Genomic DNA, 12,589 nt, shown 5'->3' with positions numbered 1-12,589 from the left:
TTCGTGCCATTGGAGAACGTACATTTATAGTAACATGGCTTTCTCCGCTGGTCGTTTGAGTGTAGGATCTCGCTCAAGGAAGGTAGCTATCTATATATTTGAGATAGTGAAATGCAGTAGACAACAATAAAAAAATACGCAGTTGTAAGACTTACTCTGAATCTCAGTTTAACTATTCCAATGATTGAAACGAGTGAAAAAGGTCGGAAATCACTAAACTCATGGACAGGAATTGGTATTTATCCAAACGGACTGCATATCCCTGATTAGTGCAAAAATAGTGAAACATAGGTGGCAGAGTACAGTAGAAATGGCTTGACCTAAAAATAAAGGGCATGTCTCAGATAAACATGGAAAGCGGATTTATCCTGCACAACACACCTACACATATATAAATACATTTGTAAACTACATTTTGAATACATTTTTTTAGGAGAATGATTTCTTTTTCAAAAAGTGATTTCCCCAGATTACGGACTTGTGAAAACTATGGTTACCAAATCAAAAATGCAAAAAGACATAGTAGTAGTTTTTTCCTTAAAACCTGTCTGAAATTGAATATCACCTTTAAGCATAGGTAGTTCAACTGGAATTTTCACAATATTTACACATGTGCTGAGTACGAAAAAAGACTACATGAAAACGATTTGTAAATGGCTAAAATTGAAGTCTCAAACCCATTTGTTTTTTAAATGTGAAGCCCACATAGTCCACTTCATCATGTATATGCTAATTTTAGTGCTGATTCTATTTTTAAACTTTGATACATGTACTATAACATGGGTTATTCATTGTACAACATATCCCCCATGGCCACCGTACACTACTGTCCACTGCTTCCATAACGAGACATAATTCTTAGTGTAATAATACAACACAGACCGGAACTACAATATTCAATGTAAACAAACATGACGTCTGCAAAAAATATCGCTGGGCATTGTGAGATTTGACAATGTTATTATATTTTATGTGTGAACAAATGGGGAAATAAAAAAAAAAAATGTTACATGTACTTTTAGTACAACCCAAAAAAGGTCTGCAATATCTTACAAATTACACATCGGTTGAAAAAAACAACGGAAACAATTTTAACACTCATACAATTTATCAGAAATATCGTCTATAACACTGCCCTAATCTAACGACGACAGAATCAAACGATCTTCCCACTTATTGCTTGGATTTGCCAAACTTTTTCGGTAATGAAAAATCATCTAAAGGGAATGACACTTTAACAAATAGTAAGACATTGATTTTTAACAAATGCATTGACACGAATGAAAGCTTGTCCAAAATCGTATAATGTACGCATGATCAAAAGTTTCAGACAAGGCATATCATGTTTATGTCTAACCACAAAAACGACTCCTCACTCCGGTCATATAACAGGACCATGTCAACATCACAACAGGAAGCACTGAGTGCTGCACTCTCCTGTTTACTTTTAACTCACCCTGAGTTACAAACAGCTGTTGTTTTACGCACTGTCGCAAGATCACACACTTCAAACGATATCAGGCGTCCATCAGCAACGGTTATCTCAGGTTCTGACGACATGTCAAATAACGAGGCTGTTGAAGCATCTACCAACTGTAGCCAGGTGTCTGTGCAATCAGCAAATAAATTCACGCCTGGATTCATCGTAAATTCGAAGTTTTCTCACTGCTCATTCAACTTTAATATATAACTCCCTCGTGGAGGGCAAGGTCGAATTACGGTGTTGACTGTATTGAGAAAAGTTCTTGTAACACAACCAATAAGTGTTTCAATGTGACATTTCGATGACTAGTACAGTATGCACTCTGTCACCTTCATCAGACAAATGACCAGTGAAGCGTATTCACACAACGGTGTAAAATGTGTACGAGTTGTCAACACAATCGATGTCGATTCGGCGACGCTGTACACTAGTTGTTATATATGTACCGAAATGACTCGATTCAACTACGCTTTGTTTGATACTTGGTCATAGATGTGCGAGAGTCTTTGAGCCCCCTCATCTCGATTTAGAACTGGCCCACTGCGGCGTATCTAGAATATACGGGTTATACTTGTATATAATATAATGTCGGATACGACGTGACTAAATAATGATACGTTAGACCTTAAATAATGAAGTTGTTTTCCTTTCGGTGACCATGACTTCGACAAAGCTTACCTACACCGAGTTGGAAAAGTGAAAGAGGGATCAATGTCTTTGCAACGCAGTAACAAGAGGAACGCTTGGTGTGCGATGGGAATTCGCACGACACAATGAAAGCAAACGTATGCATACTGTACGACTTGGAATAGAAAAACAATAAATGCATTCACATTCAACTATTCAGAACAAATTGACCGTCATCTAGATACATTTAAAAATAAAATTCAAAAGATTGTAAAAATCACAAAAGCGCACATATTTAAATCATGATTAAACACAAACATTCAAAACATTATGAATTACTACAAACAATAAGTGTTAATGTAGTTAGAAACTTAATGAGACATGTACTACTTAATGGCCTAACATTATAACGATTCCTCTTGAAAACTTCATATCAATTACAGTTCGGAGCGTTATTGTCAAATTAATATCATAAGCGTCGTTGACATCCGACAACAATTAAAGAAAAACAAAGAGGTGTATTTGAAGAGTGAAAACTGAAGAGTAATATCGATCAGGTAAAAAGAAATGAGGAAAGTCAAAGCTACAACACAAAATGGATCATTTGTATAAAAGCATGGTATTTTTTCATAAAGTAAGTATATGCATTGACAGGTATAAAAAAAAGCCTTTGTGTTTTTTTTTTTATTAAAACTCAATGTCTTTTTGCCCCTTTTTCTAGACCATGCATTATATATTCATGTATACTCTCTTTCCCACTTTCACTGTCTGCATACGCTAACACTAAGTAAGTCATAATAGCCATCACACACAATAAACATTTCTCGCAAAAGCACTACGTGTACATGTAGAATATGTGTCAGATATGGAACGTGTTGAGATACTTGATAATTATGTTTTCAATAATTTTCAGAGATGTCAGCATACTTGTAAATGGACCTTCTTTTGTGTTGAGATAACTTTTCTTTAATTAACTCCTTTAATCGAAACAAGCAGTAGTTATCGGCCACACGCGCCATTTTTACAACGTAAACAAATGACTTTTTTCCCGTTTTCAATGCGTATTCCGATTCTATCTGAAGTCGAAAATTAATTATTTATAGACAAACATTATTGCATGATCATACATTCTAAGCCAACATCATGTGAAAACATGAACTGTTTAAGACATTACAATTTTAAAAATATGTTTGTTATGCTATTTACTTAGTTAGTAGGTTCTTCTTCCTCAGTTAATAATCCTTAACCGTCATTTTGTTTTATATCTAAATCTTGCATGTGAATAAAAAAATCGTTGTTTCAATAATACAATTAAATCATACCATTTTACTGAACCCGAGATATTATGAATTATGTAAATCTAATAGCGCACGTATATCATGTGACCCCGAGTTCCGACAGAGGTACTATACAACATCACAACAGTTATCCCTTGGTAGGGCCCATAGCAAAATCAAACTAACCAGTCACTTATCCCTTCCTTTCGCATAAACTACTGTATATAGAAACGCAAAGTAAACTCTCTCCGATACATGCCCATTAGCAGAACAAAATAAAGTTCATCTGTGTTCCAACTCAGACACAGATACTAGCGAGGTTAATAGTTTTAGATATTTATTCATAACATAAACAGCATTTCTATCGATTCCATTTTCAGCTTTATACCGGCTATCCGGAAGAATACATGCACCGTTCTAACTGCTAGGGCAGTTATTTTCTCCTTTGAATACTTCCCACCTGCAATAATGCTTCCGTAATCACAGGGACATGATAATTGGTAACAGCTATAGGTGGGCCTAAACTGAGGTGTTCAGGGTATTTTTGACATGTTTAAGGGGTTTAGATCGACGTTCAATGAAGAAAAAACACTCCTCCAATGATCATATTACGAGATGAAGAAAATCTATCGATGTCAAAATGTCGACCCCACCGAACTTTCTTGCATCAAAAACAACATTTCTAGTTGATCTATGGGAAAGAGCTTAGTATCGTTGGAAAGATGGATATTTGTTTTTCTTTTAAACACCTCCTATATGCACGTAAAATGTATTCTCCTTCCACGGACATGAACTCAGTTTCCTCTAAAAACACACGCCATTTCAGAGTTTCAAAGTTTTCGCCGTCAGCCTGCCACTTTTTTTCAATATTAATGAGGTTGAGGTCAGTGCATGCTGAAACATGCAATGTTGGCGAATAAATGGATACGCTTCCAGCCAATCACACCACGGGTCTCGGCTCGCGCTGACCTCAACCTCGTTTATAATTTTAAAAAGATGTGGTAGGCTGACTGCGACAAAGTTTGAAACTCTGAAAAGACGTGTGTTTATGTGTGTATATTATAAAACCATCTGTCACAGCCAGCATCACAAGAAACCCGCAGTCAACAACTCCGTTTTTCTGTTGTAATACTGTTTTTAAATCTTTTCTTTTTTTTCCTTATATGATGAAGACAACTGCATTTCTAAAGAAGCTGACAAATGATCCTTTTGTTTCGTATTTCTTCCCAACCATCTATCTGTTCTGATATTACCCAATGGCATCCATATCTAATGGACAAATGACGGACGGATTTATGTAAAATCTTCACCGACAAACGACAAAGTATTGATCAAAAAGCAAACCCATCTACTAAAGGTAATCCCCTCCCTGTCTTCCGAGTGTACTGCGAGAGCTGACCGACACTAAGTGCTCCCTCTCTCATCTGTATATATTTTGTAATATAACTTAATATACTGAAATCATATTATACATACTGATGTATTATTTCGTATTATATTTGAAAATGCACTGTACATAGAAAATAAGTACTTAGAAACAAACTCGTGTCACAGCAGGAGTTCATGGTAGTAATATCAAAGGTGACTCTTTCCGCCGCCGGGGAGCATATTGGCTTTCCAAGCTCGGTGTCCCTAACGATATGATTGAAACATTAGGTCTATTAGCCAGTGATGCTGTGTACCGTTATGTAGAAATAGACTTTGATGAAAAACATAATATCATTAACCAATGTGTCAGCTAATGTGTAATTTCTTAGCAATCCTCAAGTGTTACTAGTAGTTCTCTACCATGTCAATTTAACCAACATTATTACTCTTGGGCTGGAGATTTCAATTTACCTATTTGTATTTGTATTATGTCATTATATTCGTTATTTTTAATTTGTGTAACAATGGAATATTCTGATTTTAGATATGTGATATTCAGTATTGCTAGATTACTGTTTATAGCTTTTTTGTATTGAGCAAAATGTAGGCAAATGTACATTTTGCCTATATATTTAGTATTAGTATGTACTATGTATTGTATGTGTTTGAGTCCGGTGTAGGGGATTGTTCAAATCCTGTACCGGAATAAACTTAACTTAACAAGTACTTTAAGGTACACTTGGTATGACAGAAATTTCGTCAGATTTTAACAAAAGCTACGCTCTTTTTTAGCTGTGCCTTTTCATATTAATATTTGAAGTTCAACACTAGTGACAATTATCTAGATTCATAGATACATACCTGCAGAGACTTCAATAAAAAACATATCAATATTTATCCATTTAGATAACTTAGAAGTACCGTTTTAAACCGGAACAACTTTTAGGAAGGGATTACAATCGTATAGAGTATGCAAAGTAATTACGCATGGAAATATACCAAAAACAAGAAGGAGAAACGTCTCAAATGCCAGTTCTTGTAGTAATAGACAGCTATTATATTTAAAAATACCTTTTTTAGAAACATAAGGCGGTTTCAGAGAAAACAGGAAATTTGAGAATATTCGTATAAGCAATGACCTAACAAAAGCAGAAAGAGAAGAAGAGAAAGAATTGTATGGAATTAAGCCAGCCAAGAAAAGGACTGGACAACCTCAAAATATAAACTTTATTTATTTTACAACAATAATGAAACAAGTTATTTCAACTTACATTAATGACTATTGTTGTCCCGGATGTGCTTTTGTATGTGGGAGGAAACCAGTGTACCCGGAGAAAACCCTAATGGATAACCTCGGAATCAGGCGAATGTATATACAAAGTCCAAGGTCCACCACATTGGGCAATTAATTTAAAAATAGTATGAACCAATGCCGATACTCTAACTGAAGACCAACTTCAAAAAATACAACTCTGCATTAAAGACAATATTTCGATGACAATAATTATACAAAAAGTAAAACCCAAATCCAATACAACTTGGATAATTAGGAAACTACGCTTAAAACTGTTTAAAGATAACCTGGTAGAGCCACAATAAAGGTTAAAACTGTCATTAGGGATCGTTTTGCGAAGTAAAACTAGGAACAACAGATACCCTACTAAAAAGAAGTATACACAGAACCCCAAACAGAAGAGCGGAAAACTTTCTAGTAATGAGCAACACGTACAATTATAGATGTTTGCAATATAAACTATACACACATGCTACTTAATTGTAGGAGACTACAATTTATCAGGTATGGACTGGGAAAGCAACACCACGAAAGAGGGGATAGACAGTTTTGAGTTAAAGTTCGTTAAATACAATTGTATAAGTACATCAGAAGCTCGATAAGAGAACGTGATCAGGTGACCAAATGTACGGGGTATTTTCTTCTCCAACGAGGAAGAGATGGTCAGCGAAAAATCTGGTGGGCAGAGTGTTAGAGAAGATTCTCCTGCACCCTTGTACTGTATTGCTAGATGCACTGCTTTGGCCTCAACAACCTTGGTTTTCTCTGTTGCTGCGGCTGTCCTTGGACTTTCCACGCAACATCCCACCCCTGTGGGACCTGCTGTCTCAACCGAGGTCCCTGCAGTTCTACTCAGGTCCAGAGCGGCTCCACCTTCACGGTTGGGTGCTATTTCGGGAAGGCTCACCCAGACGGGCTTTTCTCGAGAACCTGCAACTCGTATCGCAGAATCACTTTAACCTTCGACTTCCACCGTCTACAAATCTCGATGGTCCGCCTTCTGTGATTAGGGTGTCCGTAAGGGCGATTGACCCAGTCTCTACCTCTGTTCCAATTGTAGATGACGTTCTTTTGTTCCTGTTTCAAGACAAATGTCTGCGGGCTATCGTTCAGCCATTGCTAGCGTGCTGGCGATCTTTGGTAGCGAGTCTGTGGTTTCTGACACCTCATTGTCTGCTCTCATTAGGGGCTTCTATATTGAGAAGCCTTGTTTACGGCAATTGGTCCCTAGGTGGAATTTAGCACTTGGGTTAGATTCCTCGTTGTAGGAACCCTTCGAGCCACTCGAGTCGACGGATCGGAGATTTCCTACTTTCAAATCTGTTATTGATTGCTTCCGGTCGCCGCAGAATCGAGGTTCATGCGTTCACCGAATTTCCTTCTCGTCTTCGTTTTTCGGCTTGCTATATTTCGGTCTCACTGACCACTGATTCTTCCTTTTTGGCTGAGAACCAGGTTCCCAGTTTCACTCAAGGGCTTGTAGTTTTCCCTTTTTTTGGCTTCAACTCTTGATAAAGATTGGCCGGAGTCTGCAAGGGGATCAGTCCTTGCGGGTGTCAAGGCTCACGAGGTGCCTGCCGTAGCTACTTCGTTGGCCTTGTGTAATGCTTCTTCTTACATTGAGGTCATGACAGCTGCTGTTTGGAGTTTTATCCCCGACCGTTGTCGGAGCAGTCAGACGGGTTGCATTCTTTGGGCCCTCTTGTGGCTGCCCAGTCCGTTGTCTGTCCTCATTCTTCTTTTGCATGAGCCTCCTTATGTCTTCTTTCGCGTGATAGGAATGCTGGTCGTTATCACGCTGTGTCACAAAAGAAAAGAGATATTGGATTTGTTATGGGGGGTATGGTTCCTGTAAGTTGGGACCCTTCATCGCTCCACGGAGACACCACTGCGGTAAGTCGAATTCACATTATAATGACTGTGGTGACGTTTTTTTTTATATATAGAATTGAGGTTTCTCTTGTGAAACCAATTCCTGTTATAAATACCACAGACATAATGGTAGCATGGTTGAATACTGTTGTCTGATTGGTAGGAATTGCCAGGGGTTCTCCAGGGCTGGGGGTCTTTATTCTATGCATTATAATGAATGTAGTAAGTATTTATAATATAAATTGATTTCACAAGAAAACCTCAAATTCATATGGTCAGAATAAAAATCTGTGTATATGTGTATGAAAAACATGCTGATTGACTGATTTAGTTCTGTGAGTTCTTCAAAGAAAGTTATGTAGTATATTCAAGTGCATCATCAACTAGTCGAATTGTAAATTAAGAATACAGAGCAAAATACTATCAATCAGCTAGTGCAGTAAATACATAACATCAGGTCTGATTAATTTGCTGATTATCAGACTGGTTTACCTTTTTTAGATTTTCAAACACGATTTTTTTTGTCCTTTTAAGCTTTTTTCCTTCTTTATATAATTTCATGTTATTTCCGGCTTTGAGTTAATTTGACAACTATATTCTTCGGTTTCTGCCGCCTAAATCGTCCCAGTCGATTGGCTATGTCGATGTCGGAATCATTCAATAACCGACCAGGTTCACATTCTTTATTCTTATTTGTTATATTTATAAACTTACAGTCAGCTCTGTTCTACGCAGTCATCATTTGAGGGGGAAAGCTGTTTACAAACAGTGCTGTCTGGGTCGAGATGTATTTGAAATTCTTAAATGTCTTAGTTTCTGACTATTCCATCAGGGTTTCAGATGTATTTTGTAAGATTTCACTGAGGTAGGACAATGCAATATTTTGAATTATCGAAATGGTTATCTCTACTATTTTGTAAAGTTTCCCCACCCATTGTCTTTTTTTAATATTCTGTGACTAGTTCTCCTAAGAACGTATTTCTCGAGAGCTCAGCGGTCTCGCAAGGAACTCTTTCGCGAAAGAAGGAAATTTTGTTACAAAGCTTCGGGGAAACTGGTGTGATGATTTCATTGGAGGTGAGTCAGTGGTTTTATCCTTGATGTATATGTTTGTTTATACACGTGTGTATTGTAGTCGTATATCGCCCGCTTATTTACTAATAATACTCAGCGAGTTGATCATGAACCATTAAATTCTAGACGTCAAAGTCGGGTAGAAAATCAACACTATGCAGCAGATGTTTAAACCTCTTGAGCGGTTGTCGTCAGTTGAAAGTCGTAAATTTGAAACGATCGAGATCCCCAACCCAGAACTATATATAAAGAGACAAAAGTAGTCATGGTATTAGAAAATACCCTGGGGTTTGACCGAACTTTTTGGGACCTAGTTTCTTGGTCACAGCTTGGAAACAGTTGAGATCCCCACCCTATAACCATGGATATATACAATTGCTGAGTATAAAGAGATGAATGCACATATGCTTCCAGAATGGCCTTGGGGTCTGCCCCACCCTTGGAGACTTAACCCCTGGGTCATAACTTTGAAATGGTTAAGATCCCCATCCCAAAACTATATATACAATTATTGGATATAAAGAGACGAATGCAGTCATGATATTATAATTGACCCCAGGGTCTGCCCCACCTTTGCAGACTTAACCACTGGGTCATAACTTTGAAACAGTTGAGATCCCCACCCGAAGACTATAAATACAAATGCTGGACATAAAGAGACGAATGCAGTCATGATATTAGAATTGACCCCAGGGTCTGGCCACAACCCTAGGGATCTAGTTTCTGAGTCACAGCTTGGACACAGTTGAGATCCCCACCCAATATAATACAGACACACTACAAGAATTGGCATTGGGGTCTGGCATATTCCCTTTGATCTCATTTGGAGAATATTTTGCCTTTTGTATTATTCCAGGTATTTTTTTTCTTTATTTGTATATAAATATGGAACTCGATCGATCTTCAAATGAAAGATAATGTATATATTAAATATGAAGTAGTAACCAACATTACTTATATATCGAGATGATCAAGGTAGCTCTCATGTTTTATCACCAAAAAACACTACATGTAGGAGGGATGTTGGGGCATGTTGCCAGACATCAAATGTACAGCTGAATGAAGATTTACTGTGACTTTGTAATTTTCTCTAGACAATGCTCAATGTATCTCAACCTTACCTTCATATTTCTTCTTTGATATAAAATGAGTGCTAATGCACTTTTTTCTAAACAGTAGACTTTGTATCGTGATAACAGTATTGAGCTTAAATCTGTACCTGATATTGCCGATGGCCCTAGTACATCCATAGCTCTGTCCCCATCGAACACTACCTACACCAGGACTGAGGGGGACACGTTACCGGACATCACTTGCACAGCTGACTAGACCTGGCTGTACCTTTGTCTGGACAAAACCTGCCAACGCCAACTTTACTACCTCAGCTGTGTTGTCACTGGGACAACTGGACAAGGCAGAACACGGGACGTACATATGTACTGCTAGAAATGTTGTCAGGGAGTCAAATATAATAACAAATGTTACAGTACAATGTAAGTACATGTATTTGTAGGAGTTTTAGATTGTAGCAAAGCTCGATGTAGTGATAACAATATGTTAACAATATTATGTAGCTTTTGTGCAATATTTTGTTTTAGATTTTAGCTCACCTGGACCGAAGGCCAAGGTTGAGCTAATGCCATACCGCGGTGTTTGTCGTCCGTTTGTCGTGCGTTCGTCAACTTTTCCTTTAACAACGTCATTAGTCCTGAACAGCTTTATTGGTTTTGACCAAATTTGGCATGTGTATCCTTGGGCAAAGGAATCAATTTTGTATAAACGGAGCGTGTGGCCCTTTTGGTTGCAGAGGGGCGGAGCTGAAAAGTGGAATTAGAGGTTTAAATCTTTAACCGAATTTGGTCTGGAGTATCCTTCTGTAAAGGGGACTGAATTTTGTGTTAATGGAGGGTGTATGAGGCCCCTCTGGATGCAGAGTTGCGAGTTCCAATAGGGGAGTTTGAGGGTTAAATCTTTAAAATCCATCTTCTTCTGTACAATTAAAGGGATTTCATCCAAATTTGGTCAGGAGTATCATTGGGCAGTTGGGACTAAATTTGTAAACGGATGGTGTGCCCCCCCCCCCCCCCCCCCCCTTGTTGCAGAGGAGCAGGGCTCAAAAAGGGAACTTTAGGTTTAAATGTTAAGCCCACCATCTGATGATGGTGGGCTATTCAAATCACCCTGCGTCGGTTTTCTGTTGTCCGTGGTCCGTCTGTCCGTCCATCCGTCATTCCACCCTTCATTCGATATGTCCTTAAACAATTCTTGTTAGCCCTATTTCTAAGAAAGTACTAAAGGGATCTTCACATGAAGGTTCCCCATGGTCCCTAGCTTTGCATATCATTTTTGGGGACTGACCACAAAACCAAGATGGCCGGCAGCCAGCCATCTTGATTTTTAGAGTTCAAGATTGTTAGCGCTATTTTTCATAGAGTACTGGAGGGATCTTTTTTAAATTTCACATGAAGGTTCCGCATGGTTTTTAGCAATGCATATCGTTTTTTGGGACCGATCACAAAACCAAGATGGCCAAAACACCGCCATCTTGAATTTGAGAGTTCAAGTTGGTTAGCACTATTTCTCATAAATTATTCGAGGGCTATTTCTCAAACTTTAACACATAAGTTTCCCATCACAAATTCAAGACGGCCGATAGGCAGCCATTTTGAATTTGAGAGTTAAAGTTTGTTAGTGCTGTTTTTCAGAAAGTATTGAAAAAAGATAATACAGCAACATAAATCTCGTAGCCCTTCTGGAACGAAAGTTATGAGGGGACAGGCACCGATGTAATTTTAACATAGCTGGAAATAGTCCCTTTGGCCTGGAGTATCCTTGGGCAAAGGGGACTCAAGTTTGTATGAATGGGGTATGCGGCCCCTCTGGGTGCATATATACAGGTCCCAATATGGTTATTTGAGGTTTAAATCTTTAAAAAAAATCGTCTTCTTCTGTACCTTTGAAGGGATATGCATTCAGATTAATTTTGCATGGTTGCCTTATTATCCAATTATCCAATTGTATTATACATGATCAGGGCCTCACAGTTCAGCGAGCGCTGTACAACTTCAAATGACTCGGTCAGTCAATAGAAGGGTCGTTATTCATGAATGACTTCCTGATCTGGCTAATTACAAATCTTCTTCATGCTTCATGTATAGCGTCTGAAAGATAAGTGTTCAAAGGTGCTATACATTCTACGAGTCCTCTTACATGCTGATTGGCGTGCAGACCATGAAATACTTCTGAAAATTTACAGATTACTTATCTGATTAAAAATTTATTATGGTTCAATGGTCTTTGGATCACTTGACGCTTTTTGAACACCACCTGGAAACAAACAGGCTTTACAGTTTGCTGCCCAACTCAAATCCAATCCAACTCAGTCTCAGTCTTCAATTGTGACAAATATTCAAGGTCCTAGGGGGTCAAATAAGTTTAAAACTTTAAAATAACTTCTTCTGAATAACCAGAAGGCATAGGGTGTTTATATATGGCCAGTATCATGCTGGGATAAAACGCTTTAAATTTTGTTCCAATGAATGACCTTGACATATATTCAATGCTAAAGGGGTCAAATATGTTAAAAAAAAATTA

The sequence above is a fragment of the Mizuhopecten yessoensis genome, unplaced genomic scaffold (genome assembly GCF_002113885.1).
Source record: "Mizuhopecten yessoensis strain PY_sf001 unplaced genomic scaffold, ASM211388v2 scaffold10865, whole genome shotgun sequence".
In the NCBI taxonomy this organism is placed as follows: Eukaryota; Metazoa; Mollusca; class Bivalvia; order Pectinida; family Pectinidae; genus Mizuhopecten; species Mizuhopecten yessoensis.
The sequence above is the reverse complement of the archived record's forward strand: the minus strand, read 5'-3'. Positions refer to the sequence as shown.